Below are 12062 nucleotides of genomic sequence, written 5' to 3'. Positions count from 1 at the left end.
CATTGACATTTATTTTCAGTTTCTCTTTATACCTATCAGTACATAAAAAATTTCATGAATTCATACTTTTTCCAGTTACCAATCTAGGGGCTACAGAATTTCAGATCTATTGATTGCCATTATAGCCCTCAAGGAGCAAATGATTCTGCTGGGAGAGGCAGAGAAATAAACAAAATAAATAGTGAAACAGAAGAAACCAATGATGGACATGTGCACCAGTTGTTATGAAAACACAAAGGAGGATTGAGCTAAGTAGCCAACTTGTGGGGACAGCAATGGTAGTAGAGATATTAAGGAAGGCTTGCTGGAAAGGAACATTGAGCTAAATCTTATGGAATAAACAGGAATTAGGACGTGAGTATTTAGAAACTGGGAGCGCATTTCAGGTAAGAGGGTAACGTGAGAAAAATCTGTAGGACAGACACAATGTTGTGTTTAAAGGGAATGAAAACGGTTGAGTATTATTAGAACATCCTGTTCCAGGTGGGGAAGGGGAAGGAGTAAAGTTGGAGGAGCAGGGCAGGGGTCATATCATCTGAAGAAATCATGACTTTGTTCTCTCTGTGATGGAGAGTTATTGAAGAATTCTGAGTAGATTTGCAAAAACGGAATACTGTATCTGAGAGGAAAGGGATGGATCTGATGAAAACAAGATTGTTTAGATGTGAGGGGGAGAGGTGATAAAGCTAGTCCCTGTATGTACAATGTCGGTGACTGGGTAACTGCGGTGATAATGAGAAGTGACTAAAAGCATTGCCTCTGGAGCCACATAGCCTGAGTTCAAATCTCAGCTTTGCCACTATTGTATGACCTTAGCAGGTGATCTAATCTCTCTGTTCCTCAGTTCCTTCATCTGTAAAGTGGGGATGATGTTAATAATAATTACCTCTTAAGACTGTTGGGAGGATCAAATGAGTAATAGGTATAAAGTACTTAGAATCATGCCTGGCATATAGCGAGTTAACAGTATTGAAGTGTTAACCACTTTTATTATAGAGAAGGAACAAGTTTTAAAGGAGAAGAGGCCAAATTCAGTTTTAGACATTTCGATATTAGAAATCCATGTGAAGATGTCCAGTAGTTGGTTGACATGTTTATCCCAAGTTCCAGAGAAGGAGCTTGGCTAAAGGTATAGATATTTTGAAATTTCAGCATATAAATAAATCTGATTAAAAACATAAGGATGAGGTCAGAAGAAAGAAAAAAAACAATAAAGATTATAGCAGAGGTAAATAAAACATAGAACAGAAAAACAATAAAAGAAAAATCAGCAAAACCAGGAGTTGTTTTTTTAGAAAGAGCAACAAAATTGATGTCACAAAATAAAAAAGATTGTAAGAGACTAAGACTAATTATACAGCACCAAATCAGTTAACCCAGAATAAATAAATAAATTCCTAGAATATGCACCCTACCAAGATTGAATCAAGAAGAAATAAAAATCTGAACAGATTTATAACTAGTGAGGAGAATGAAGTGAGAAAAAAGAAAGAAACCTTCCAACAGATAAAAGCTCAAGACCAAATGGCTTCACTGGGGAATTCTATTAAACATTTTAAAAAGAATTAACACCAATTCTTCTCAAGTTCTTCCAAAGAATCAAAGAGGAGGGAACAATCCCAAACTCATTCTATGATGCCAGTATTATCCTGATACTAAAACCAGATGAAGATAAAACAAAACAAAATAAAAACAATATCCTCAATGAATAGTGATGTAAAAATCCTAAACAAAATACTAGCAAACCAAATTCAGCAGCACATTAAGAAGATCATACACCATGACCAAATGCAATTTATACCTGGGATGCGAGGATAATTCAACATGATAATCAATCAATGTGATACCCACATAAACAAAATGAGTGGAAAAAATCAAGTGAACATCTCAATCGATGTAAAAAAAAGCATCTGACAAAATTAAATGCCTTTTCATGATAAAAGTCAACGAACTAGGAACAAAGAAAACTACCTCAACATAATAAAAGCCATATATGAAGAGCCCACAGCAATCATTCTTAACAAGGAAATATTTAAAGCTTTTCTTCTAAGATTGGGAATAAGTCAAGGATGCCCATTTGTACTTCTACTAATCAACATGGTACTGGAAGTTCTAGCCAGAAAATTATACAGTAAAGAGAAATACAAGGCATATAAATTGGAAAAGAAGAAGTAAAATTACCTCTGTTCACAAACATTATCTTATATGCAAAAAACCCTAAAGATTTCACCAAAAAGCTGTTAAAACTAATTAATAAATTCAGCAAAGTTGCAGGATACAAAATCAACACTCAAAAGTGTTTCTATACACTAACAATGACCAATCTGAAAAGAAAATTAAGAAAACAATTTCATTTACTATAGATCATAAAGGATAAAATACATAGGAATAAACTTAACCAAGCAGGTAAAGGACTTGCACACTGAAAATGATAAAACATCACTAAATAAGAAAAAATAAAAGAAAATATAAATGAAAAGACATATTGTGTTTGTGGATTAGGAGATTTAATATTGTTTAAATATCCACACTACCAAAAATGATCTATATATTAAATGCAATCCCTACCAACATCCTAAAGGCATTCTTTGCATAAATAGAAAATAAATCCTAAAATTCACATGTACTCTCAAAGAACCCAGAATAGCCCAAAAAACCTTGACAAAAAAGAACAAAGTCGGAGGCCTCACACTCACTGATTTCAAAACATGCCACAAAGCAACATACCACAAAGTCGAAGGCCTCGCACTCACTGATTTCAAAACATACCACAAAGATGGTATGGTACTGGCATAAAGACAGATATGTAGACAAATGGAACAGAATAGAGATCCCAGAAAAAAAAGATAGCATATATGACCAAGCAGTTTTTGACAAGGGTTCTAGAACTACACAGTGGGGAAAGTGGAGTCCCTTCAATAAATGGTGGTGGAAAACTAGATATCCACATGCAAAAGAATGAAGCTGGACCCTTGTTTTATACTATATACAAAAAGTAACTCAAAAATAGATTAAAGATGTAAATGTTAGTTCTGAAATTATTAAACTTCTAGAAGAAAACGTAGGGGAATAGCTTCGTGGCATTGGATTTGGCAATGTTTTCTTGCATATAGATATCGAAAGCACATGTGACAAAATAAAAAATGGACAAATGGGACTACACCAAACATAAAACTTCTGCGTGTCAAAAGAAACAAGAAACAGAGTGAAAAGGCAACTTATGAAATGGGAGAAAATATTGGCAAATCACATTTCCAATAAAGAGTTTATATCCACAATATATAAGGATTTCTACAATTCAGCAGCAACAACAAAAAATAAACAATTAAACAAATAATCTCTATTAGGAAATGGACAAAGGACTTGAATAGACATTTCTCTGAAGAAGATACACAAGTGGCCAATAATCACATTCAAAGATGTTCAACATCACTCATCATTAGAGAAATGCAAATCAAAACCAGGAGATAACGCCTTACAATCAGGATAGTTACTAGCAAAAGAGCAGAAAATAACAAGTGTTGGAGAAGATGTGAAGAAGTTGCAACCCTTGTGCCCTGTTGTGGGAATGTAAAATGGTGCAGCCACTGTGGAAAAAAGTAGAGTTTCCTCAAAAAATTAAAAATATGATTCAGCACTCTCACTTTTGGGTAGATATCCAGAAGAACTCAAAGCAGAATCCCAAAGCGATTTTGCACGCTTGTTTTTTGCAGTATTACTCACAATAGCCCAGAGATTGAAGCACCCTAAATGTCCATTGGCAGATGAATGGATAAAGAAAACGTGGTATACATAAATAACAGAATATTGAGAAGTCTTAAAAAAGACGGCAATCTTGTCATGTGCTATGACATGGATGAACCTTCAGAACATCATGCAAAGAAAATAAGCTTGTTACAAAGGGACAAATACTGTATGATTCCACTTATTTGGAGAATCCCAATAATCAAAATCATAGAAACAGAAGGAAGAAAGGTGGTTACCAAGGCTGGGGGAGGGGAAATTAGTTTTTGGTGGGTATACAGAGTCAGTATTGCAAGACGAAAAAGTTCTAGAGATCTGTTGCACAACAATGTAAATACACTTACGCTAAATTGTACACGTACAAATAGTTAAGAAGATAAATTTAATGTTACGTGGTTTCTTTAACCACAATAAAGAAAAGTTAAAAAACAAAACAAAAGAAAATAAGAAGGTAGATAGAATTTTTTAGGAAACATGACAATAAGGAGAGCATGCCAAGGATGGAACAGAAGTTCCTTGAGGATTTGTTAGAATCCTTTGGGAATGTATTAGGATTGGGTAGACACCATACACAATCATTCAGAAAGCCTGCTTCTTATCCCTTGCTATAAATGTTCTTTCTCTTTCTAAAGAGTTGGGGATCTCAACTGTGGATTATTTCCAAACCTGAATCTTATTACTGTATGGGTTTCAGTAAGAGAAATTAGCAGATAATGGAAATGTAATATTAACGTAAATGGTATAGGAAGAGCTCAAGAAGCATTACTGATAGGCCAGCCAACAAATGAGAAAGCCAGTTCTGGAAAGCGAAGATGCAAAAATTTAGCAAGGATAAAATAGTAGGAATAAAGTCACTCAAGGAAATGTCTGTTGGCTGTGTGGTGAGGTCAGAGCAATAAGCAAAGCTGGAAAATCTGAAGTGCAACTGAAATCAGTCTGGAAACGAAGATTAGCAACATAGTACCATGGTAACTAGGTTTTCTAAACCAAAGTTGGGACACAGGTCTGACATAGGGTGAAGTGTTCAAAACCATTGTGTTGGAAAATCTAGAATATTTGGCAGCCATTCCCATGACGCTCCTTCTTGGAATATGAAGTGGCTTGAACTACTTGCAGGTATTCTGAAAAAAAAAAAAAAGAAAAGCTACGATTGGTAAGATTTTACAGGCAAGTTATGAGCAGAGTGACCAGAGAAAGATATGACAGGCTGGAGAAAGCAGCATTTAAGTTGGGTTTAGTTATAAATAAGTGAGCTGGCTTGGGACTGTATCAGCTTCCCTTTTGCACAGCGCATACCTCCGGAGGCCCAGTGGGACAATGTGGCATCCTTGCATCTTCATGAATAATTTTGAAGAGCAGAGCTGAAGGAGAGAACACAAACTTCTTTTTATAAACTAGGCTTTGCTCTGTGGACCATCAATTTAGGCATCAAATCCTTCAGCAAAACGTTAGTTAAACTTTCAATTCAAATATTATAGCTACGAAGGAATAGGGATAGGTAAACCAGGCCCTAAATAATAAAGACTAGATTCTAAGTAACATCAATAACTTTGCATGTATTTATGTTTCTGGGGAGGTAAGTAATCCACGTACTTCCTGCAGCTGAGGACTTGATGTTATAGCATTTGGTATATAAATAGTGTCTCTCTGTAGGACAGCTTTAAAATAAAAGGAACTCTTCCTCTGACAAAGTTCTGTTATTGGCCAAAGAACCCCATCTTTCTCTCTCTCTCTCTCTCTCTCTCTCTCACACACACACATGCACACACACACACACACACTCACAAGTACAGTCACTTAAAAGTTAAGCTAACATCCTTTTTAATGGAGAAGTCAGTTGTTCTAAGTGCTTGAAGCTGATAGAGTTGAAGGGAAGCATTGGCTCAAATAACCTAGGGCTCATTAGGCCATATCTTCTTGAGGGCACTTTATCTTGAGTCTACTTTCAAAAAAAAAAAGGCATTTTCTATCTCACCAACATTTTTGAAAAAAAACTACAGTAATCACTGATGCATCTCTCTGGGCTCTTGAAAGAGCATTTAATTGAGAGCTTCCTTTTAAATAAGTGTTCAGATGTGAGCATGGCACCTGGGCCATTCAGGCCTCCATGTGTTAGTAGCACAACTCTTTGCAAATAAACAAAGTTTTGAGATCCTGGGGAAAAATGCAGCTTACACAGCACTTAGGAGTGCTCAAAGGGCCTCTGTTCTCTCTCCATACTAATGTGGTTTCACAAGAAGACCAAGATTATTTTATTGCCCCAGGATGCCAGGAAATTTTCATTTGGCTCCCTCAGATCTTCGGGATAAAAGTGGGACAGTAAGGAAAAGAATTCCCTTTGCTGTCTTAGATTTCTGTTCTCCAGGAAAATATGTTATGTTTTCTAAGATCAGATACTCTGTCATTTATTTTTAGCTTTAGTTAACTGTATTATTTTACATCCCCTAGTCTCCATTTTTTTCAAAGGAATATGTTCCCCTCTGCTCCTTCCTGTTTTGGATCCTTTCATGGGATTCCACTTTTGGCTAATATACAGGTAGTGTCTTTCACACATCATAGGCTTATTGACTAAGGTAGAAATGAAGGACACAAGTATTTCTTAAGTAGGAATTAGAATCACAATTAAAAACTAACAAAGTACACTTTCTAGTATACCCGGGAACAGATAATACTAGATGTTTTTGAGGTGTGGACTGTCAGAATAAGGTTGAAGTTATCCATTTAATAGCTCATGACAAAGTGCCTCCCTGAACACCCTTTATAATGTTGCACTCACCCTGATCTATCACCTTCACTCTGCTTAATTTTTCTTCATAGCACCCAACACCTAACATTGTAGTTGTTTATTTATTATCTGTCTCTCCACTAGAATGGAATTTCCCTAAATGAAATTGTTGGATTTTATCTCTGCTGTACTTCTGGCTCTTGAGAAGTACAGAACGCGGGACCCGCGCCTTGCTAGGCATTTCACGTGCATCCCACAGCCAACGTCCACCGCTGTTAGAGATCCCCACCTCTCACCGCTGCTGTATTGCCAAGATGTTGCTTTCTAACAAACTGACTCTGGACAAGCTGGACATAAAGGGGAAGCAGGTCATTCTGAGGGTGGACTTTAATCTTCCTATGAAAGACAGCCAGTTAACAAACAACTAGAGGATCAAGGCTGCCATCCCAAGCATCAAATTCTACTTAGACAATGGAGCCAAGTCAGTTGTTCGAATGAACCACCTGAGCTGGCCTGATGGCATCCCCATTCCTGACAAGTACTCCTTTGAGCCAGTTGCTGTAGAACTCAAATCCCTGCTGGGTAAGAATATTTTGTTTTTGAAGGACTGCGTGGACCTGGAAGTGGAGAAAGCTTGTGCTAACCCAGCTGCTGGGTCTGTCATCCTTGCTTTCACGTGGAAGAAGAAGGGAAGAGAAAAGATGCTTCTGGGAACAAGGTTAAAGCAGAGCCAGCTAAAATAGAAGACTTCCGAGCTTCACTTTCCAAGATAGGGGAAGTCTATGTCAATGAAGCTTTTGGCACTAATCACCCAGCCCACAGCTCCATGGTGGCAGTCAGTCTGCCACAGAAAGCTAAAGTTGTTTTTTTTGTTGTTGTTGTTTTTTTATGAAGTAGGAGCTGAACTACTTTGTCAAGGCCTTAGAGAGTCCAGAGCAACCCTTCCCGGCCATCCTGGGTAAAGCAAAGTTGCAGACAACATTCATCTGATCAATAACATATTGGACAAAGTCAAAGAGATGATTAGTGATGGTAAAATGGTTTTTTACCTTCCTTAAGGTGCTCAACAACTTGGAGATTGACACCTCTCTGTTTGATGAAAAGAGAGCCAAGACTGTCAAAGACCCGATGTCCAAAGCTAAGAAAAATAATGCGGAGATTACTTTGCCTGCTGACTTTGTCACTCCTGACAAGTTTGGTGAGAATGCCAAACTGACCAAGCTATGGTGGCCTCTGGCATACTTGATGGTTGGATGGGCTTGGATTGTGGTCCTGTGAACAGCAAGATGTACACTGAGGCTGATGCCAGGGCTAAGCAGATTGTGGGGAATGGACCTGTGGGCATATTTGAATGGGAAACTTTTGCTTGAAAGACCAAAGCCCTCGTGGATAAGGTGGTGAAAGCCACTTCCAGGGACTGCATCACCATCATAGGTGGTGAAGACACTACTTGTTGCTGTGCCAAATAAAACATGGAGGATAAAGTCAGCCATGTGAGCACTGGGGGGTGATGACAGTTTAGAGCTCCTAGAAAGTAAAGACCTTCATGGAGTGGATGTTTTCAGTAATGTTTAGTATTTTCCTGCCTTTGGTTCCTGCGCACATCCCTTAAGTCAGTTTTGTGCTTTCCACATTTCCAGTTGGTGTGCAACTAGTGGCCAAGAGATGCAGCATCAAGAACCCTTAAACAGTTGCGCATCTCAGCTCATCTTTACTGCACCCTGGATTTTCCTATATTCTTTAAGATCCCATTTGAATTTCTTAGTGACTAAACCATTGTGCATTCTAGAGTGCATATATTTTGCCTGTTAAAAGAAAGCGAGCTGTTAGCTTAGCTCTCTTTTTGGAGTAGCATATTCTGAATAGCTTTGTCATTGTTTCACTACTCAGTTTGGGAACAAGATGAAATCTCAATTGTAGGGAGGTAGGGAGATGAAGTTGGCGATCTACTATATAAATAATAAAAGTATCCATGGGGGGCGGGGAAACTGTGTAATGAATTAGTGAATGACCCTGGGGTAGGGTCATTTGTGTGTATTTGTGTATTTTATTTGTGTATTTCAAAAAAAGAACGAATGCCGACTTTAAACCTTAGATCAATTTCAAAAACTCTATTATTCCATTTCTTAAGCTCTTACTTTGAATAATTCTGGCTCAGCTCTGCAATATAATATTTCATAAATTCCACAAGCAATGAGAAAGAAGAAAAAAATCTGTAACCTCACTTCTATAACTAAAGTAAGATAAAGCCTCTCTCTCTTTTCCCCACCCTCTCTCCCTATCCCACCTCCACCTCTCATGAGTAGGAAGCTCTAGTGTTCAGTTTCTCATACACAAGAGCTTAGTTCTCTGTACTTTTTATATTCTGGCTCCAGGCACTTAGCTTTATTTCCTTGGGTTTTCCTGCAATTCTGCGAGAGCATTTGGTCTTGCAAAGTACATCAGCATTTTACAAAATCAGAATTGAAAGATTTCTACCATTTGTGAAATTAAAAATGTTATAAAAATTTCCAAAATGGGCAATAAAAATATAATAACTTTGCCACATTGAATCCATTTGTGAAGCAAATGGTGGTACAAATAATAAATCATAATAAAATTAACATAGATACATTTTTCACATACATTTTCCTCTTGAATTATCAGGTATTCCCTCTTCAACTCTGTACTTCCAATCCCCAAATGAAACATTGCACACTGAATCAACATGTTCTATAGGGGATATGTATAATAAATCTTATTAGAAAGGAAATTTCTGCTAACCTGATTTCCTTCTCAATTGCTTTCAAAGATTTTCTCCAAATGCTTTTGACCATAAATTTAATAAATTGCTTTTCTGATTTTGAAAGTTTGTTCCTCAAATATTTGAATGTTGTTGGTTCTTCATCTTGTGCCAGGCAGCTCCATTTACATTGTTCAATTGGGTGCTCACAATTAACTCACAACATAGATACCACTTACCAAATCAGGTATTCTAAAGTTCGGAGAAGTTAAGATGCACACTCAGAGTCACACAGAGAGCAAGACAAGGAACCATAACTCAAACCCAGGTCATCTTGACTTTAAACCCCATGATCCTCCCCTTTTCTGTTAAATCTACCATCTGACTTTCTACATAGTCACATATTTATTACTCATCCTATTAAGGGTGAGGGAACCCCCACATGACTAGAAAACATGGCTTAGGTAAAAGAGCACTGGACTAAGGAGAGCAGTATTCTTGAGGACTTGATTTTCTTACCTGTAGAATGGACAAGGAGAGCTTTAGGTTTCTTTCAGTCCTGATATTCCATAGTAAAAAAATGGTCTTAATTGAAATCCATAGGAATAAAATAATTTAAAAATATAAGTGGTTCAGTGCTAGAAGCTATATTCCAAGCTCTTCCATTATTCAAATAGAAGGAATACATAAAAACATTAAATTTTAAAAAGTGTTCATATCTAATAATTTTAAAACATGATAAAAATATTTTTTAAAAATTTAATTCATCTAAAGTTAGGATAATTACAACTGCAAACTGTTATATATATAATACTATATATAATATACATGTATGTATGTATATATATAATGCCTGACTAGATGGTCCTGATTTTTACTATTTCCTGAGAGTCACAAAGCGCTTCTCAGGTCAGGCTTTAGAAAAGTGGCAAACACTGTCACTTAATAGAAGGAGAGCATGACAGGGCATGTGACCAGGACTTTTCCAACATAAGCACCACACTGGGCTCTGGCGGGGGTGGCAAGTGGAGGTCTGCAAGGCCATCTCCTGATTGCCATTTTGTTCTCGAGGTTTGACAAACAACCATGCCTCCACCCAGATTCTGACACTTTAAAACGGGTGAAGAGGGCACTGGGTCTTGGTCAAAGTAAAAAGCCTTCTTGATAATTAATCAATGGTAAAATATAGTTTTAACATCATAGTCTCATTTTCATTTTGAGGCTAATGTTCTCTGATCTGAAGTTTTGCTTTTTCCTTATATGGTCAATTATTTTTCAGTGCCCTTTGATTGCCTCGTTCTATAAATCAGATTGGTGCTTTCTTTCTTTTAATCATGTTTATATAAATTACAATGTTTTCCACTAAATATATATACATATTTGTTACAGCTTTCTTAAAGTACTAACAATCTCTTAAAGCAATAGTTACCTAAAGTACAAACATCTAAGGACATTATATCAAGCCAAGTTACCAAAAAAGAAAAAAAAAATTGAAACACATTTTGAGTACATTTTCTTTATGCATGTTACCACTTTTGTCTGGTAGAACTTTAATTTTTAGGAGAATGGTGGAAGAAAAACTTCAGCCGACTTTTACCATAAACATAGCTTTAAGGAGGCAATGTATAGTACAAGGAATGAGAAAAACAGGAGAACTGTTTCATTGGCAAGATGTATAAATTAGTATCTGAATCTGCCAAGATGGCACTGACATTGTGAATTCTGACAGAATTCTGACAGAACTGCTAAGATCTCAGTGCACTCCTCAAGTGTTGTTAATGGTCTTCACTTTCAAAGAGCGTCTACCCAAGTTATATCTTTCATCCACAAATTCTACCATCTAAACATTCCAGAGACTTTGAAATGGAAATCGTCTCCATAAAGCAATATTTTTTTAGGGGTGAGACCAAAATCTCAGAGAAAAACATCCCTTAAAATCTTTATCAAAGTGAATAAAACTTCAAATTGAAATTCCCCATGCATTTGATGTTGAAATCGATTCATGCTTTGCCTATATAATTTAATGACATGCTCTTAAGTCAGGATGCAGCATTTATCTCATCATTTATTTGAGGAATTAAATCCAGAAGGAAAGTCAGAGAGATTCATTGAGCAGGTGAACACAATATATCTGAGACAAATAATCCTATTTACTGAATATTGCCTGCATTTTCTAATGTGGTTGGTCAAGGAAAATACAATAGTATGCAAGTTCAATATTTTAATAATAGTTTCATTTTAAAATGATGGTAAATGGAGAAGCCATTTACGCAAATGTCTCCACGTGCACGCGCGCACGCGCGCGCACACACACACACACACACACACACACACACACACTCCTTTCAACCATGCCAGATTTACCTATGATCTGAAAGGTAAGATTTTCATCAGGTTATGGAATTAAGCCTAACCTTGCTTTCTCATGTTAACCATTTGTTCTGACATATTTTTTTTTTCTTCCAACCTTGTTGGTTTTTTTTTTTATTCCCTTTTTATAGGACAGATTTGACTCTGTACTAAACCATGCCACTAACACGTTACTTAATCTAACTGGCACATTGTAAAATTTTACACATGCGCTCATCCAGATAATTACACAATTAATTTTCACTTAGTTCAGCTGAAACAGGGATAATGAAATTTCCACTGGTGTACTGTTACGTCCAGGGGCCAAGGGTCAGTTTCCTGTTTGGATAAGGGTGAGTTTAAAGAGGATTTCTGACAGTCTCCTTACTTCAACTAGTTCTAAAAACATTGCAATGGAATTTCAATTTACAGCTCAGTTCAATGAAAGAAGCAGATGTTGGGAGTGTGCCACCACCATGCAAGAGACTTCGCACACAGGTGTGTGAAGGAAACCATCAGCTC

At 36.8% G+C, this 12062-nt stretch overlaps 1 pseudogene; it reads left to right on the top strand.

The window, feature by feature from the left end:
- Nucleotides 1-6783: 6783 nt before the first annotated feature.
- Nucleotides 6784-8212, top strand: LOC120594838 (phosphoglycerate kinase 1-like; annotated as a pseudogene).
- The last annotated feature ends 3850 nt before the right edge of the window (nucleotides 8213-12062 follow it).

Source organism: Pteropus medius, unplaced genomic scaffold, assembly GCF_902729225.1.
Source record: "Pteropus medius unplaced genomic scaffold, Ma_sr-lr_union100, whole genome shotgun sequence".
Lineage (NCBI taxonomy): Eukaryota > Metazoa > Chordata > Mammalia > Chiroptera > Pteropodidae > Pteropus > Pteropus medius.
This window is presented reverse-complemented; position numbering and strand designations above follow the sequence as displayed.